Below are 15,850 nucleotides of genomic sequence, written 5' to 3'. Positions count from 1 at the left end.
GTAAAGGAGAATTTCACCACTAATAGAGTCTGCGCTGTGGCCCACAGTCACCACTCCCTCCCCTTCCCCCTTCAGTCCCAGGGATGGTGACCAGTCCCACAGCTAAGAGCTCCTGGGATGACACCTTCCCGGTGGTTTCCCTTAACCCCAATCTACACCTTTGGAACTCATTTTATTAGCCTCTTCTCTAGTGTTCTGATGTGAGTGGCTGTCTTATCTTACTGAAAACAGCTCTAAAGGAATACTTCTGGTCCATCTTCTCTGGGGAGTCCTGTCTTGCCCTCTGATGGTGCCCCCAAATCAGTTGATGGGTAATCTCTCCCCAGCACCTTCACCTTGGGGGCTTATGATTCTCCTCTTCCCACTAAAGGAATGGAAACCCCTGCCCCCCCCACACACCTTGAGTCCACAGACATAACTAAATAGTTCCGAGGAATTGCAAGTGAGACTGAGGAAATGAGCATGTTCATCTCAGAGAAGGGAGGACTTGAGAAAGGGGAGCAGCGAGGCTTCTGTGTTCAGCTGCCCAACAGGCACTTGTGCGGGGAGGAGGGTAGACTCATGCTTGGAGTCTGTGCGTGGAAGAACCAGGATCATGACAGTGGAGCAGAGGAGAAACACGTTTCAAATCAGTGTAAGAAGTGAAGTTATTGCAACAATCTGAGCTGTCTGGAGAGGGAACTGACTGCACCAAGAGGTAGTGAGTTCCTGCCCACTGGTGGTGTTCAAGCAGAGGACAGAAGATCAGTTGGTGAGTATGTAGAGGTGGGTGGGAGAAAGGAGAGGGTTAGAGGGGCCTCTGGATTAGCATCGGTGACTAGTTCAGACCTAGTAAGAATGTTCTTCCAATCTGAGATCTGATGACTCTTCAGAAACAAGCAGAGTCCTTTCCAGCCACAGTAACTTAGACACTTTACCTCGAGAAGGACAGGGTGGTCCAAGAGGGAGCCCAGAAGAAAAGATAGCCTCATGTGAAGATTCTGGAGAAAAGAGAAAGGAAACAAAAAGATTTTAAAAAGCATAACAGATTGGGCCCATTCAGTGTAGGGGCATTCTCTTATATACTTTCATAGCCTAAAAATGATCACTGTGTTTAAATACTTATAATAGCTATGTGGTTCGGGAGAAAAGAAAACTCAGCGATATTGAGAATTCAGAAGTAAGGGATTCAGATATTAACAAGGTGTGTGAGGCACACTATGCCACCGTCCCCTCCGCCCCACCAAATGGCAGCGTAAAACTCACTAAAATGCAAACAAACAAATAAGCAGGTAATTATTGTTTAACAAAATAAAAGACAGGTTATGTGTTAAACTCTGGGGATAATTGTTATTGATGGCTTCACCAATAGGAAAGAATTGAGAAATAATTTTGGTGCACATGTTCTCTAGTTAAAACAGCTCACATCCAAAGACAGAAGACAGAACAACCTCAGAGCTTTCTACTGATGCCCATGTCATCAAGGAACGGGGACAAGGATTAGGAAAACAGGCTCTTTCTCCTCCAGTACCTTCGGTGGTGGCAGCACTGCAGGAGTCCTCTGTCTCTCCCCAAGATGCCCCCCAGCGCCCTCCTGCCCCTCACACCACTGCCTTCAGATTATCTTTACCTGCATCCATTCAAAAGTTATGCTTGTCACAGAGCACAGGGGAACTGGAGGAAGCATGTTTCATCGTGGCTCACTTAGATGTCTGGACAGAAGCACGAGAAGAAGGGTAGAGTCAGGAAGAGGCCCAGACACAGTTCTGGATAAGGAAGGCATGTTCTCTCTCATGTTCTACATCTTATTTAGAGAATATGCTCATTGCACAAGGAAGATTTAACCAGCCTAGCGGCCTTACTCAAGACAAAGGCCTGCAGGTGAATTGACCTAGTGGCTGGTTCTTAGCTCTGTACCCTGGGAAGGCACCTCTAGCACCAGAATGTGCAGGGATGGGGGTTGTGGACACTCCAGGCTTGGACAGCAATCTCTCCTTTCAGGGATGAATGAATATAAAAGATCACTAAGGGGCCTATGCAAAGGTTTTGCAAAATATGGGAGACCATTACTCTTTTAGAAGAAGAGGAGAACCATGGAGCTGAACTCCTTGCCATGCAACAGGATCAGCCAAAAATAGTTGGCCAAAATAAGGATGCAGGGAAATTCAAAAAGTAATACCAGAATTCAAACCCAATTGAAGATGGTAAGTAAAAGAGAAGATCTGCAGAAAATGATACAAGGAATGTGGAAGGGCAACTTGAGAAATGTCCTTAACATGGAGGAAAATGAAGAAAAGATGAAAATAGTTATGGGTGGCAGATCTTGAGCCTTTAGAGTTACAGCAAGCTGAGAATTACACAAGCCGCAGAAAAGGAAACCAAAGCCAGATATTCAATTAGAGCTCACCTTGAAAGTGGGTCTTCTACTCTAAGACAAGAGGTATAAAGATCCCGAATTAAATACAAGCAAAGTAGATTTGACAGATTATTAAAATAATATATTAATATTAAGGACTGTTGATCCTGTAGCAGTCAATCCTTAAAGCGTATTAACATCTGCAGGGCCAACCCTGTTCTAGGGACTCATTTTGCAAATCTCACCTTATGTAGCACTTTCAACACACTTTATACCATTCGGTCCTCATGACTACCCTCCACTGTCCTACGAGCTGAGCTCCCACCAGAGAACAGCTCAGAGCACTTAGAACTGCTGTGCTTGCAAAATCATTAACAGAAGCTTCTCCCTGGCAGCAGAGGATGTCACTCTGCCCAGAAAAGGTGTGAGTCAGAGCTCTCCCCTGATCCAGAGAGTACCCTGAAGGGCAGCCACTTCCCCATAAACCTTGAGTCTGTCCAAGACATAGCCTCAAGATTTACAAGAACAATCTTGTGGGATTTCTCATCCTTCCAACTTTGACTTGGCCAGAAATGCCCTGAGACCAGCCTTTTCAGCTATATTTTAGCACTTTTGTCTCTGGCTTCAACAGCAGCATATAAGGGTAGAGGGATGTGAGACACTAATAGTATTTCCCCAGCATACCCTTAAAATAATCTGGGCTTCTTGGGAATGGTGAGTGTTAGTTGGTTGTTTAAGTTTCACATGAAGTTTGAAGTGACAATGAATCTCCTCAGCTTTCTCCTCTGACAGAGGCCATCAAGTCAACTTTTGGCTCTGACAAGAATGCTAAACCTGGGAATCAGGAAAAGAATCCGAAGACTGGGGCTTCTTCATGTATCCTTTGAAACCGTCTTTAAACACCTTTTTTTGGTGAGAGACACAGATGGCTCCAAGGTGAAACAGATAGTCTCTCTTCCTTTAAGGAACTCCCAGTCAGACAGATAAACTGGTAAATTATTACACTATAACATGGCAGCCATAATTAGCTGCCTACATGCATAAATGAACAGCCATTCTCCCCTTTTTTCTTGTGAATGGAACGCCAGTTGTATTCCCATTTAACCTGCTCTGCCATGGGGTGGATCAGTTAGGATGGGTCTGAGTCAATCAGAGCAATTCTGATCCCCTTTTCATAAGGGACCAGCCCTAGGAATGGATATGGCTGTTCTGGCCAGTGAGATTTCAGGAGAGGTCTTTCAGTAGAGGCCAGACTGTTCTGGCCAGTGAGATTTCAGGAGAGGTCTTCTGGACATCTGAAAAGTATATTTATCCCTGACAAAAGTCATTATAAGGTTAAAATCGTTTGTTTATTCATTCATTCTTCTTTCTTGGAATATTGTTGTGTAATTATGTGCTGCTTAAAATTGGAGAAGCCATGCTGTGACTTGGATAATAGCTCTGGACAACTGTGGATGACGAAGTAGAGACACTGGGACTTGGGTCTTTGATGACATTGAACCACCAAGGCAAACCTGGGGCCATCTGTCACCTGACTGTCATCTGTCACCTGCCATCTGTCACCTGCCTATTAAGGAAATAAACTTCCTTCAGTGTGAGCCACAGTGAGTTACATTTTTTGTTATTAGTAGACAAAAGCATTCCTAAATGTTAAAAACAAGAGAAGGGCTTTAACAAGGTATATACTACTAAATTCTTGGGGGTGGGAGGCCAACACACTGGAGGCTGCATAGAGCAGATGGCCTTGAGCTGGGTCTCAAAGGATGAGTGGGGCTCACCTGGTGGAGAAAGTGAGGAAGAGCCTTCCAGGAAGAGACATTAGCTTGAATCTTGGAACACAGATACAGAAAGGCATGCTATATTTGGACATGGTGAAGGGTTCTGTGTGAGTGGGATTTCGGTTTTGAGGGGGAAGCAATACGTTTATTTAGAGTCAAGGCTAAGTTTCCTCAAAATGCAGTGACTTAAAGGGTGTAAAAGCTTACTTGTGTCTCATGCAACAGTTGTGAGGGGAGTGGTCTGAGTGGTCAGGGGAGTAGTGCTCTGGTTGGTTGTTTCCAGACTCAGGTTCCCAGCTTGAGGGCTCTGTCACCCCCTGGGGTGTTGCCCTTGTCTGTGTGACCCAGGCAGTCTCCACATTCTGGCTTCAGGGAAGAGGATGGCAGACTAGAGAAATGATGACCCCAAATTTTCCAGTCTGCATAACCACAGAGATGGTACCGGCCACTCACAGAGATGGGCAAGAGAAAAGCAGGATATGAAGGGAAGATGTGTTTGAGGTTCCTGTGGGGTGTCTATTAGGCAGCCGAAAATATAAGTATGGAATTGGTAAAGACACTGAAGTTGGAGGCTTAGGTTTGCGAATTGTTCAAATATGTAACTTTAAAAAAGGAATTGTCTAGATCACCAAGAAAGAGCAGAGGTGGTTAACCTGGCATTTCCAGACTTCATAGGACCCCTGAATGAGTGTGTATGTGTGTATGTGTATTAATTTCTCAAAACAACCTGTGACTCTTTAAAAAAAATGTCAAGTATTACATCTGTGGGAAGAGAATGTTCTGTCAGAAAGAACAGAAGAATTTGGAGAAACCATTATTCACAGGTGCTAGAGGGAAAATTCATTCCAGAAAGTGGATGTTTGGCAATTCCAGATGCTACAGAGATGTCCCATGGTGGATGACAATTGAGGAATGTCTTTTGGATTGGACAACTGGTGACCTTTAAAGAAAGCCATCTTTGTAGATGGGAGAGGGTGCAACTGAGATCTCAGAGTACGGAGTAGTGAGTGGAAGGTGAGGACTGCGAGACAAGGAGCATGGGCTCCCCTCACGAGAAACGTATTGATGAGAGGAAGTGATGGCCGATATTTAAGGCGTGGCTCATTATATTTTACTTTGTTGAAGACAGGTAAGTCAGCAATGGAGGAGAGAAGGCACAGAAAGGTAGAACAAGAATGGAAGATTTCAGGAATGGTTCTTAGAGGAAGTGGGCACGGCCCAGACTGAAGGTACAGAGGATGGTGTGTGGGAGGTGCTTGGGAGGGGGCTCGCTTTGAGCAAGGAGAAGCAAAAAGGAGTGAGATGCCAGAGGCATATTGAAGTAAAGAGGTGGGAAGCCAAGGAAGCTTAAGAAAAATGGCCTATGTCATAACACCTGCTGAGAGTGGGGGATCAGGGGTGGGATCAGGGGGCCGAGCCAGTGTGTTTGGGACTTGCTGAAGTGAGGATGAAATGAGGTCTAAAACATCATGTTTGGCAGAGCTACCCCAGGGTGGGCTGCGACCTGGGTTCCCTCTACCCGCACTGGGCTTCATGCAGGTGCTATGTGCTCACTGGCGGGGACCAGGTGCCGCTGGCCATTTCCTGCCACCTCGCTGCTAAGGTGTCACTTTAGCTCAGGAGTTCAGGTGGCCCCCACTGCAGTTCCGTGCCTCTGCCTGTGATGTGATTAAATGAGACCTGTGCCTTTAAGGAGTGCCCCCTTCCTCGGCCCTTCCCCCTCCAATTACAGCACTAATTTCAGTAATGGAGCATTAATAGAGTAATGGGCTAGTGAGGCTGGCCTGAAGGAACTGTGGAGCTCAGCACAAATTGAGTAAATAAACCATATATTAGATTTCTAAACAATACTTTTAGTCTAGTCTCCAGGGAAAGAGAGTCGTCAAGACTTACTTAAGTCATCCCTGCAAAGTGTATGTAGAAGAGGCCTTCTTGCACAGCCCAGTGGTTTGTAGAAGCTGGAAATCTCACTCTCTCTTCCAGGGATCGGAGAGACACGATAGCTGCTCTTCCCACACCTTCCCTTTTCTCATGATTTCCCCATTTCTCTCCCTTTGACAGATATGCCAGAGGTGACAATCCCCCAGGATGCTCCCCTCCTGAGGGCCCCAGGAAATGGCGGGAACCCCACATCTGCCAGGAGAAGGCAGCCCAAGGCTGGTGGTGGGGAGGGATGGGAAGTAGAGGAAGGAGGGGGGCAGAGTGAAGAGGGACTTGGGGAAAAGAATGGACATTATTAGCAGAGGACCTTCTGGTGGGAGAACAGCCTTGTATTGCCGCTACTTGGCCGTGTATTAGTAGGCATCCCTTTCAGAAGATGAAAGCAGAGTAACAACACATTACAGTGAGGACCTGCATTTCTGTCGCTTTGATGGGTAATGGAAAGAACAAAGGTCCAGGTGTCAGAAGACCAAGGAGGTGGTCTCAGCTCTATTAACTACTAGCTGAAGGAATCTGGACAAAATAATATTACCTCTTTGTGCCTCAGTTTCCTTGTCTGTAAGATGGGGAGTGCAATATCTTGCTGCTTGTTTCCCAGGGAGTGATGAGGGACAGAGGAGATGGCATTTAGTTGAGCAGAGGCCCTGCCTACAGTAGCTGGACACTGTGTCTTCTGTATTTCTGCTGTCATCTGGCAAGGAGAGGGTGATTCTGGGAGGTCTGAGGGGTGGAAGAAAGTCCATAGAAATGAGTTTAGGGTCCTGAATGTTAACATTTTGGCCACTCGCTCCACATCCATGATGGTGACATTTTGAAGCTGTGGAATAGGATTATAGTATCTCAGCATTGTTGCTAAAATTGGTCCTGACTTTTCTGATCCTATTGTCTAGGCAGGTCCTGACTGTGTGTTGAGAGCATAGGGTTGAGTTCCTGAGAAGAGCTCTCTCTCCTTCACAAAGAGCCTGCCGACTTCAGAAGGGCTGATTCACAGAGTGACTTATGGTGGCTACGGAGAGTCCCTAGGGGAAGGCATTGATCACCAGTGGCTGTTCTGCTAAACTTTCCAAATGTTCTAGATGTTCCACCTGCAAGAGATCAACTACCGAAGGTAAGTTTCTCACGAAGATTTTGTCTGCATGGAGTGCAGATGAGAAGGCAGGAAACAATGGGAAGGAGGCCAGCGGGGTTTAGTAGCTTCTCAGTCTTACTGATTAAGGACTTCCACTCTGCATCGGAGCCCCCCAGTTTTCCCTGAAGCTCCTGGTCACCTGCACGCATAGACTCAAGTTACTAGGGGGTGTATATCAAACTATTTCCTCCTTGGTTACTGGTTTAATTGGGACTCCTAGGAGACTGGCCTCAGAGAATCTCAGACCACAGTCACACCCCTGGAAGAAGATGCTTTGCTACCCAGATGACTTTTGAAAGAAACACCCAAATTTCTATGTTATTTTCATCCTTTACAAAACAGGGTAACCTGAAGGTATTCACTCTAACTGTGTACCTACTGAGTACCAAGTCCTCCAAAATAGCAAATGCATGCAATAAATCACAGATGGTATTTATCATATGGTGACTTTGGAGTCTTACTATTTTATCCAAATTTGCTCCAGTAGAATTAGAAGGTCTGGTTCATCCAACCTCGACAATGATACGTTGGGTAAGTCATGGTTTGTAACATTGGCTTTGACAGTTTTCATCAACTCTTTTAGAACTTTTGGGACAGCATGCACAAGGCATTCTTTCAGAGATAGCTTATATTCAGATTCTTAGAAGTCCATGTTTTAGGGGAGAGGGAAACATATTTCTAGCCATGTCCTCTGGCTCAGTTTAAAATTCTAATCACACTGGGCTCAAAGGCTTAAAACATAGGTAGACATTTAATAACTGTTGACTTGGATGGAATTGAAAGCCTACTGACACATGCAGAGACAGAGACCTTCTAGGTAATGCTTACATTAATGGGCAAAAAAAGAGAAGACCACCTTTTTTGGGCCTGTGATCTATGGGTTGATTTGAGGTGTCTGCCTAGATACCTCAGAAGTGTTTAAAACCTCTGAACTTGGGGCGCCTGGGTGGCTCAGTGGGTTAAAGCCTCTGCTTTCGGCTCAGGTCGTGATCCCGGGGTCCTGGGATTGAGCCCCGCATCAGGCTCTCTGTTCAGCAGGGAGCCTGCTTTCCTTCCTCTCTCTCTGCCTGCCTCTCTGCCCACTTGTGATCTTTGTCTGTGAAATAAATTTTTTAAAAATTAAATAAAATAAAACCTCTGAACTCCACACTGTCTGAGGCTTCTCCTAACACTTAAATCTGTCCAGTTCTGTGGGAACGAAGCACCAAATGACCTAGAGAGATGTGTGTATTTCAGGAAAATTGTGCACAGTAGGCATCACGTAGAGAGAGAAAGGTGAGTGGTGATGCCATGAACAACAGGGCTTGTCTGAGACAGACCGCAAACAGACAGACCTCTGGGTATTTGATACCCAGAGGCATCTGTGATTCTGTGCAGACGGGCTCAGGATACCAGGTCTGAGTCCTCCTCAACTCTCCTTCTTGTGATTCTCTTCTTCTGGCTGATGGCTCCAGCTCTATCCTGCAGTCCCATACCTGGTCCTGCCCAGCTCTTCGGAGAGGCCTCTTGTTTGGATGGTTGTCTGGTGTGAGGCCTTTGTTTGATCTCTGGTCATTGACTCAGCTCTCTGTGTACTCCTGAATCTGCTTCTCGGGCCAATCTCAGTGTCCTACTTTCCACCCCATACATCCCTAGCCCTCTACATCAGCAACCCAAACTGCCATGTAACTGTGGACAGACTTTGAAAGATGAGTGAATGAATGAATGAATGAAAGGACGGAAGGAAGGAAGGAAGGGGGAGAGAAAAAGAAAAGAATGGTTGTATTTGATACCTAAAATCAGAAAGGTTTGTCATATTCCTAAATGATGGCTAAAAATCAGTCTGGGTTGAATCCTTAAAGAAAATATAGAATAGAGATTATATGTGATGGGATGAGCACTGGGTGTTTTATGCAACCGATGAATTACTGAACTGCCAATGAATTACTGAACTCTACATCGGCAACTAATGATGTACTATGTGTTGAGTAATTGAATTTAAATAAAAATTGGGAAAAAAAGAAGCAATGTATACTCAGATGGCCAATGTTCAAATCCTGGCTCAGCCATGTACCACCCCTTCTGTGAACTTCAGTTCCCCATCTTGAAATGAAAATATTAATATCTACCTTACCAGACTCTTCTGTTTAAAAAATGAGATATAGCAAACCTAGTGTTTGACACACAGATGAGACTCGGCAATTTTTCATTTTTCTCTCCCTTTGGTAGAACAGTATCAAGACATGGTCTCCATGATACTTGATTTTTAAGAAGTCATTGCAGAGAAAACAACAGTATCAAATTTTAAATTCCCATTAAACATGTCAACCACAGAAGACCTCATGGGTATGGACTCAAACAGTTTGGAATAATTAATTAGATCTACTTTAATTTTTTAAAGGTTCCCAGATTGCAATGACTTAACTGGCTTAATGTGTCCATGTTGGGCCTCCTCCTTGGTGGTAAAAATTCCAGAGCTTTGTTCATGGGACCAAGTAATATCATAGCAAATGTGTTGCCATGGGGCTGTACCTGGTACCCCAATTGGTACTGCACTTTCTCTTTCTATTATGGAAAATTTCAAGCATAAACATTAGTCAGAAGAATAGTGTAGCAAACCATATATATCCATCACCTAGGCAATTTTGTTTTAGAAATATTCTTACTTGCTCTCCTACCAGCATATTTTAAAGCAAATCCCAGATTTCATATTATTATATGCACATTACAGTATTTAGTTCTACAGAGAACTATCTTTCAAACATAACCATAGTACGTTATCACCTCTAAAAATTATTGCAATAATTCCTTAATATCTTTCAATATCTACTTATTTCTCCCGTCCTTCCCTCCACCCCATACCCTACCATATGTAGTTTTTTCATATCATGATACAAATAAGGTCCTAAAAGAGGTGAAAGTCTAGCAAAGGAGCAGTGGAAGTGGGGAAGAGGTTACAATATGGTTGCTCCAGCAGGTGGGTCAATGTTTTTAATTTAATTGATAGCTGCTGTCCCACTATCAGAATGGCATTTGTTGAGCCTGGCAAAGAGACAAACTATGCCTCTGTGTACTCCTTAGTCTCAGAAGCCAGCACTTTTTTCTTTAATGCCCCTTTGATGTGTTACAAGATCCTAATTAGGGTTGTTCAATAAATCAGTCCCTTGAGCATTGACACTTCAACACAGGCCTAATTTGCTAAGCATTGGTAGACATTAACCAGTTGTTGGAAATTTGCTGTGACATTCCTCAAAGACTCACAGAGGGACGGACTCTGGTTCCACCCGAGTCCCTGATTCCAGATTCTGTTCCCAAAGGTTGATCTCAGATAGTCCATGACTAATAATACTTCCCCAGTCCTTTACTGGATTAAGCTATTGTTTGCCTAAGGCTCCAGGATAGACAGAGATATGTAAGTGTTAAGTGGTGGCCTCATGGCTCCAAGTTTCCTGTGGTTACTGCCCAGCCTTCAGGATTGATTTGGAGCCTATCTCTGTAGAGAGTCAACTGTCCTGTGCAATCCTCATTCATAACTTCCTGCTACCTCTGGCAAGATGCCAGGACACTCATTCTTTGTCTCCTAGCCTGAAAGGGAGGAAAAAAAAAAGAGGGGGTGGAGAATTACAGAGGAAGGAAGGGAATTAGGGATGCCTTATCTTCAGAGAGTTCATCCATTCTTTCTGGGCATAGGATAAGAATTGCAAGTCGGCCCTATTGGCGTCCTGCGTATCCAGCCTGGGATTGCACAGGAAGGATGTGACACATTTGGGGAAGAGACACTCCCACCTGATACGGTCTTTGGAACTAGCACCTGGGAAAGCCAAATGATAAGACCAACATTTTTTTTTTTTAAATTTTAGTCTTTTCTAAATGTCAAGTCCTATGCTTATGACTTTAAAGGCCACATTTTATTTAAATGTCCCTGCAGCCCTATGGCTTTTCTTTGGGTAGAAACTGTTATTATTTACATTTTAAAGAGGATGAAATTGAGACCAGAAAGGTTAAGTCTCTTGCCCATGGGATGGGCAGCCAGCAAGGGATGCAGCCAGCAAGACGCTGATGTTGTGTGCCCCTGAATCACCATACTGTGTGGGGTGACGCAGGTTGGGGAAGCAGTTTCCCAACCTGTCCCTGGCAGCTGCAGCTGTGATGCTGCTCCGTCGAATCCCCAGCTATGATGGACGCAGGGTCGTGCACAAGACCCAGCGGACCAATTATGGGACTGGCTTCACAAAGTTCAGTGAAATAAAGTGACAGAATCAAGTTATTTTGACAGAGGGAAAAGCCTGGAACTGCCCTAATTGCTATTTAAAAGTAGGTGATGGTAGATGATTTGCAAACTTCAGAACTCTTAACTCCTATTAGCCACAGAGGAGCAGCAGCCCATCTCGTGTCTGATCCTCAATCCCTGTGGATATGTTCCCTGTGGGTTCTTCATCGGGGCCTCATGTGTGCAGTGGTCAGCTTTGTTCTGTGATGTGAAGGGTCACTTTGACTTTGGTTCCTGCCATACACACCTCTTGGGGACTTGCATATATACCAGACCCTGTGCTGGCTTACAATACTGAGAGAACTAGGCAGCAGTTCCTGCCATAGACATGATCCCTGCTGAGGACACAATCAGTAAGGACTGTGCTTAGGAGCAAGGGCCTGGGTCAGACCGCCCAAGATAGGCCTCCAGCTCCATCAAATATCTTAACCTCATTGAGTCTTGGTTTTCTTGCCTATAAAATGGGGACAATAATGGGACTTTAAATGAGATACTTTATGTAAAAACTTGACCCAGTCCCCAGTGTGTAGTGAGCTCAAACAGGTATCAGCTGTTACTGTTTCCTGACATCTTGGGTTTACCCTCTTTTCATGACAGCTGGGGTTTCCTGAGCTAGCGGCCCAGGCTCTCCAATCTGTGTTTGGTGGCCCACTCCACAACAACATGATCTCAGTTTTGTCAAGCCAGTGTGGTGGCTCATGTCCGCAGGAGTCTCCAGCGAGGACAGATGGCCTGGGTGCTCTCTCTTGGGCCCTGTCCACTGCCTAGCCTTGTGAGGCACCACAGTGTCCCCACCCTGAGTAATGTATATGTGGTGTTCTCCAGGATTGGTGGCATATTTTTATATCAGCTAAAATATTTTTGATCTTTGATTTCCCCCTTTCAAAATAGAAAATCAGTTTTGTCTTTTAACTTGAGTGTTAGAGAACTGGTCGAAATGCCTACTTTACATACTAACTTGATAATGCCAGGCCTTAATGATATTTGGCTCTGTATGAAGAACACAGTCTGTAGTAAATTGGTTTCCCTTCTGCCTTCCTCACAAGCTTTGCTTACTCATGTCTCTGTGCCTCTGCTGGCCCCTTCCCTATCCTGGACTACTTTCCTCTGTACAGATTTTTTTTCATCCTGCAGCACATCTCAAGGTTTTATTCCCACTGTGAAGCTGGGTAGCGTTCAGCTCTAGCTTGACTTCTTTCCTCCCCAAACAAGAGAAGCACTCATTGTTTACCTGCAATTTGGCACTTTTTACACACTTTTTTATACTCAGACTGATCTATAAACATTCAGCAAGCCTCCTAATATGTTCCAAAGCCCATGCTAAGTATCTTTCATGTATTTTACCTCATTTAATCCTTTCAACAATCCTGAGAATAGGTAGTTACTATCACCACAAATATCTGCAGAAACTGAAGTTAGATTCCAGTAGCTTAAATAACTTGTCCATTAAGAAAATGAGAAGACATGCCACAGACTAGGAGAAAATATTTGCACATCATCTATCTGACATGGAATTTGTATCTAGAGTATGTAAACAACTCTTACAACTCAACAGTAAGAAGATAAATGACCCAATTAAAAATGGGTCCTATTTGAAGAGACATTTTGCCCAAGAAGATATGTGTTTGATTTTCAGCACATGAACATATGCTTAACATCATTAGCCATTAGAAAAATGCAAATCAAACCACAGTGAGATAGTATCCCCCAACTACTGGGAGAGTTAGATTTGAAAAGACAGATAATAACAGGTATTGATGGGGATGTGAAGAAATTGGAACTTTCATGCAGTGTTGGTGGGGGTGTAAAATGCTACCAATACTTTGGATGAGTTTGGTAGTTTCTTGAAAAGTCAAACAGATACTTAAGTCGCAAAAATCTACTCCCAGGCACCTCCCCGAGAGAAATGGAAACCTGTGTCTACACAAAGATTTATATGTGAATGTTCATGGAAGCATGATTCATAATAAGCCTATCAGCTTATTATGAATATCCATCAGTTGATGAATGGATGAACAAAACATGGAAATCCAGAAAACAGAATACAATTAGGCAATCAGAAGGCATAAATACACATTAATACATGCTACAACATGAATGGAGCTCAAAAACGTTATGCCAAGTAAAAGAAGTCATGTTCAAATGAGCAGATATTGTATGATTCCATGTATATAAAATTTCTAGAAAAAGCAAATCTATAGAAATAGAAAACAGGTCGGTGGTTGTCTGGGACTGGGGCGAGAATGAGGATTGATTTTAAGGGAACATCTGGGGGGTGATGGAAATATTCTAAGATTAGACTGAAATGAGGTTTGCACAGTTCTGTAAATTCACTGAAAATAATTGCATCGAGACCTTTATTTATAATGGGTAATGGTAAATAAATTATACCTCGGTAATGATGTTAAAAAAGGGAAATCCTTGTCCACGATTGCGCAAGTAGCGGAGTACGGATTTGTTGTGCCCTTCCTGTGGACTCTTCTAGCTGGCCTTTGTGTTTGTTCTTGCATGTGGCTTGTCTGCTTTGGAGAGGGACAGTCTTTGAGAACAGGAGCATGCCTTTACATCTTTGGGACTCCCTCATGGTGTTCTCAACAAATATGTGGAACTGAGTTGATAGCACATCATATTATAATAGGATTATTCTGGAGCCGAAGGAACAACGCAGGGCTGCTGTTTCTCCAAATGCTGCCCGGAGTGTTGAGACATGAGGGGTAGATAGTCCATCAAAGGCATGCCGCCTGGAGAACAATGTAGTGACAGGGCTGGCTGACAACGAGAGACAAAGAGCTGTGCTGTTGAACACTGCCCAGAGCAACCTGTCTCTTCCTGCTCAGCCCAGCAGACCGTTAAAAGGACCACAAAAGGCTGCTGGGGAGATGACAAGAGCTTAAGAATTTGCTGAATGTGTTACCCTTGATAGTAAGAGTAAACCCAAATGACCTTCGCGGGACACACAGTAGAGAATATTAGGCCTGACCTGAGTCTAGGCAGGGAGGTGGGGATACATGTTTGAAGATGGTGCAGTGGGCTCACACATATTTGATCCATTCAATAGAGTTAATGACTTTGTTGGAAATCAATATTAAATTTTTTTTCACAATCAAAAGGTATTATCAGAAAAAATTGTTCAGACCTGAAAATCAGCAAAAGAGACTACTGTGTGTCTTTTCAGTGGCTTGCTGGGCCACTATCTAACGTCCCCTATAAGGTGTGCACTTTTCACTGGCTTTCTATTGATTAGGCTACTTTCCAACCACAGGGGTAGCCGTTAATACATGGAAAACTTGATAATAATGCAAATGATTCTTGTTCACAGCAAAGCAAATGAATTTCATCCAGGGGCTATAGAAAAGATAGTCCCAAACATTGCATTTTATTGCTCTTTCAGGGATTAACCAGTTTTGCATCTATTAGCAAATTTATGTGACATTCTTGACTGTCTATAAATAGCTCTGTTCTTCAAATTTTCCATTGAAATAGTCTTAACATCTTATGGATTTTCTCGTTAATGAATCAAAGAAGATCTTTGACACATATTCCTTTTATATTTGCACAGAAGTTGTGTTTTTAACTTTTTGACGGTTATACTTTAACAGTGTGCATAGACACAGTTTGGATTCACAGCAAAAAATTGTGAGACTGGTATCTGACCAGATAATTGAAGGAGTTTCCCCTCACCCCTACCTAACCCCTCAACCACCTTTAATCCTAAAACTGCCCAGTTTCTTCTCTGTCAGGTCAGCAGCCACCATTCACTCCACCAGAAAGCTCTCTCTAACTTCTCTAACTGAGCCAGATGTCTTTGTATTCTGTAGTCACAAGACTCTCTGGACTCGTTTTCTCAGCAAACCATTATGAGATACTCTGAAAAGAAGCAGAAATCATAGTTGCATACTACTTAGAAAAATAACAGTAGAATATTACCTCTCATGGATGCCTGCGTGGCTCAGTTGGTTGAGTGTCTGACTCATGATCTCAGGTCATGATCTCAGGGTTGTGAGATTGAACCCCGCATCAGGCTCCACATTGGGCATGGAACCTGCTCCCTCTGCCTCTGCTCCCCCCCATCCCTACTAACATGCATGTATTCTCTCTCTATCTCTCTCTCAAAATAAAGAGTATTATCTTTCAAAGTCTAGGACAGTTATTTGCTATCTTCCTTGCGATAAGGATTTGATACCTTATGTACCCCACCACTATCAGTTGACTTTTCTGGGCCCTTAGAATGTAAATGAGAGTAACCTATGCAGAAGCTTTAAGAGCCCATGTGTGCCTCAGCCACTGCTCTCCTTCTGCCACGAGGAAAGTGTCTCAGATGGGAGGTTTCTTCAGCTTGCATCTCAGAATGAAGAAGTCCTTGACTAGAGCTGTAGCCAGCATGCAAATGACATGTAATGTGAAAGAGAATAAACCCT

The 15,850-nt window shown here is 43.8% G+C and overlaps 1 long non-coding RNA gene across 1 annotated transcript in view; it reads left to right on the top strand.

The window, feature by feature from the left end:
* The first annotated feature begins 2,989 nt into the window (after window positions 1-2,989).
* Window positions 2,990-15,850, top strand: part of LOC131830420 (uncharacterized) — a 32,625-nt gene continuing 19,764 nt past the window's right edge. The window contains exons 1-3 of the long non-coding RNA XR_009353148.1: window positions 2,990-3,211; window positions 3,670-3,939; window positions 6,945-7,162. This is a non-coding gene — a long non-coding RNA (uncharacterized LOC131830420). The remainder of the gene's footprint in view (window positions 3,212-3,669; window positions 3,940-6,944; window positions 7,163-15,850) is intronic.

Source organism: Mustela lutreola, chromosome 4 (genome assembly GCF_030435805.1).
Source record: "Mustela lutreola isolate mMusLut2 chromosome 4, mMusLut2.pri, whole genome shotgun sequence".
Taxonomy (NCBI): domain Eukaryota; kingdom Metazoa; phylum Chordata; class Mammalia; order Carnivora; family Mustelidae; genus Mustela; species Mustela lutreola.
This window is presented reverse-complemented; position numbering and strand designations above follow the sequence as displayed.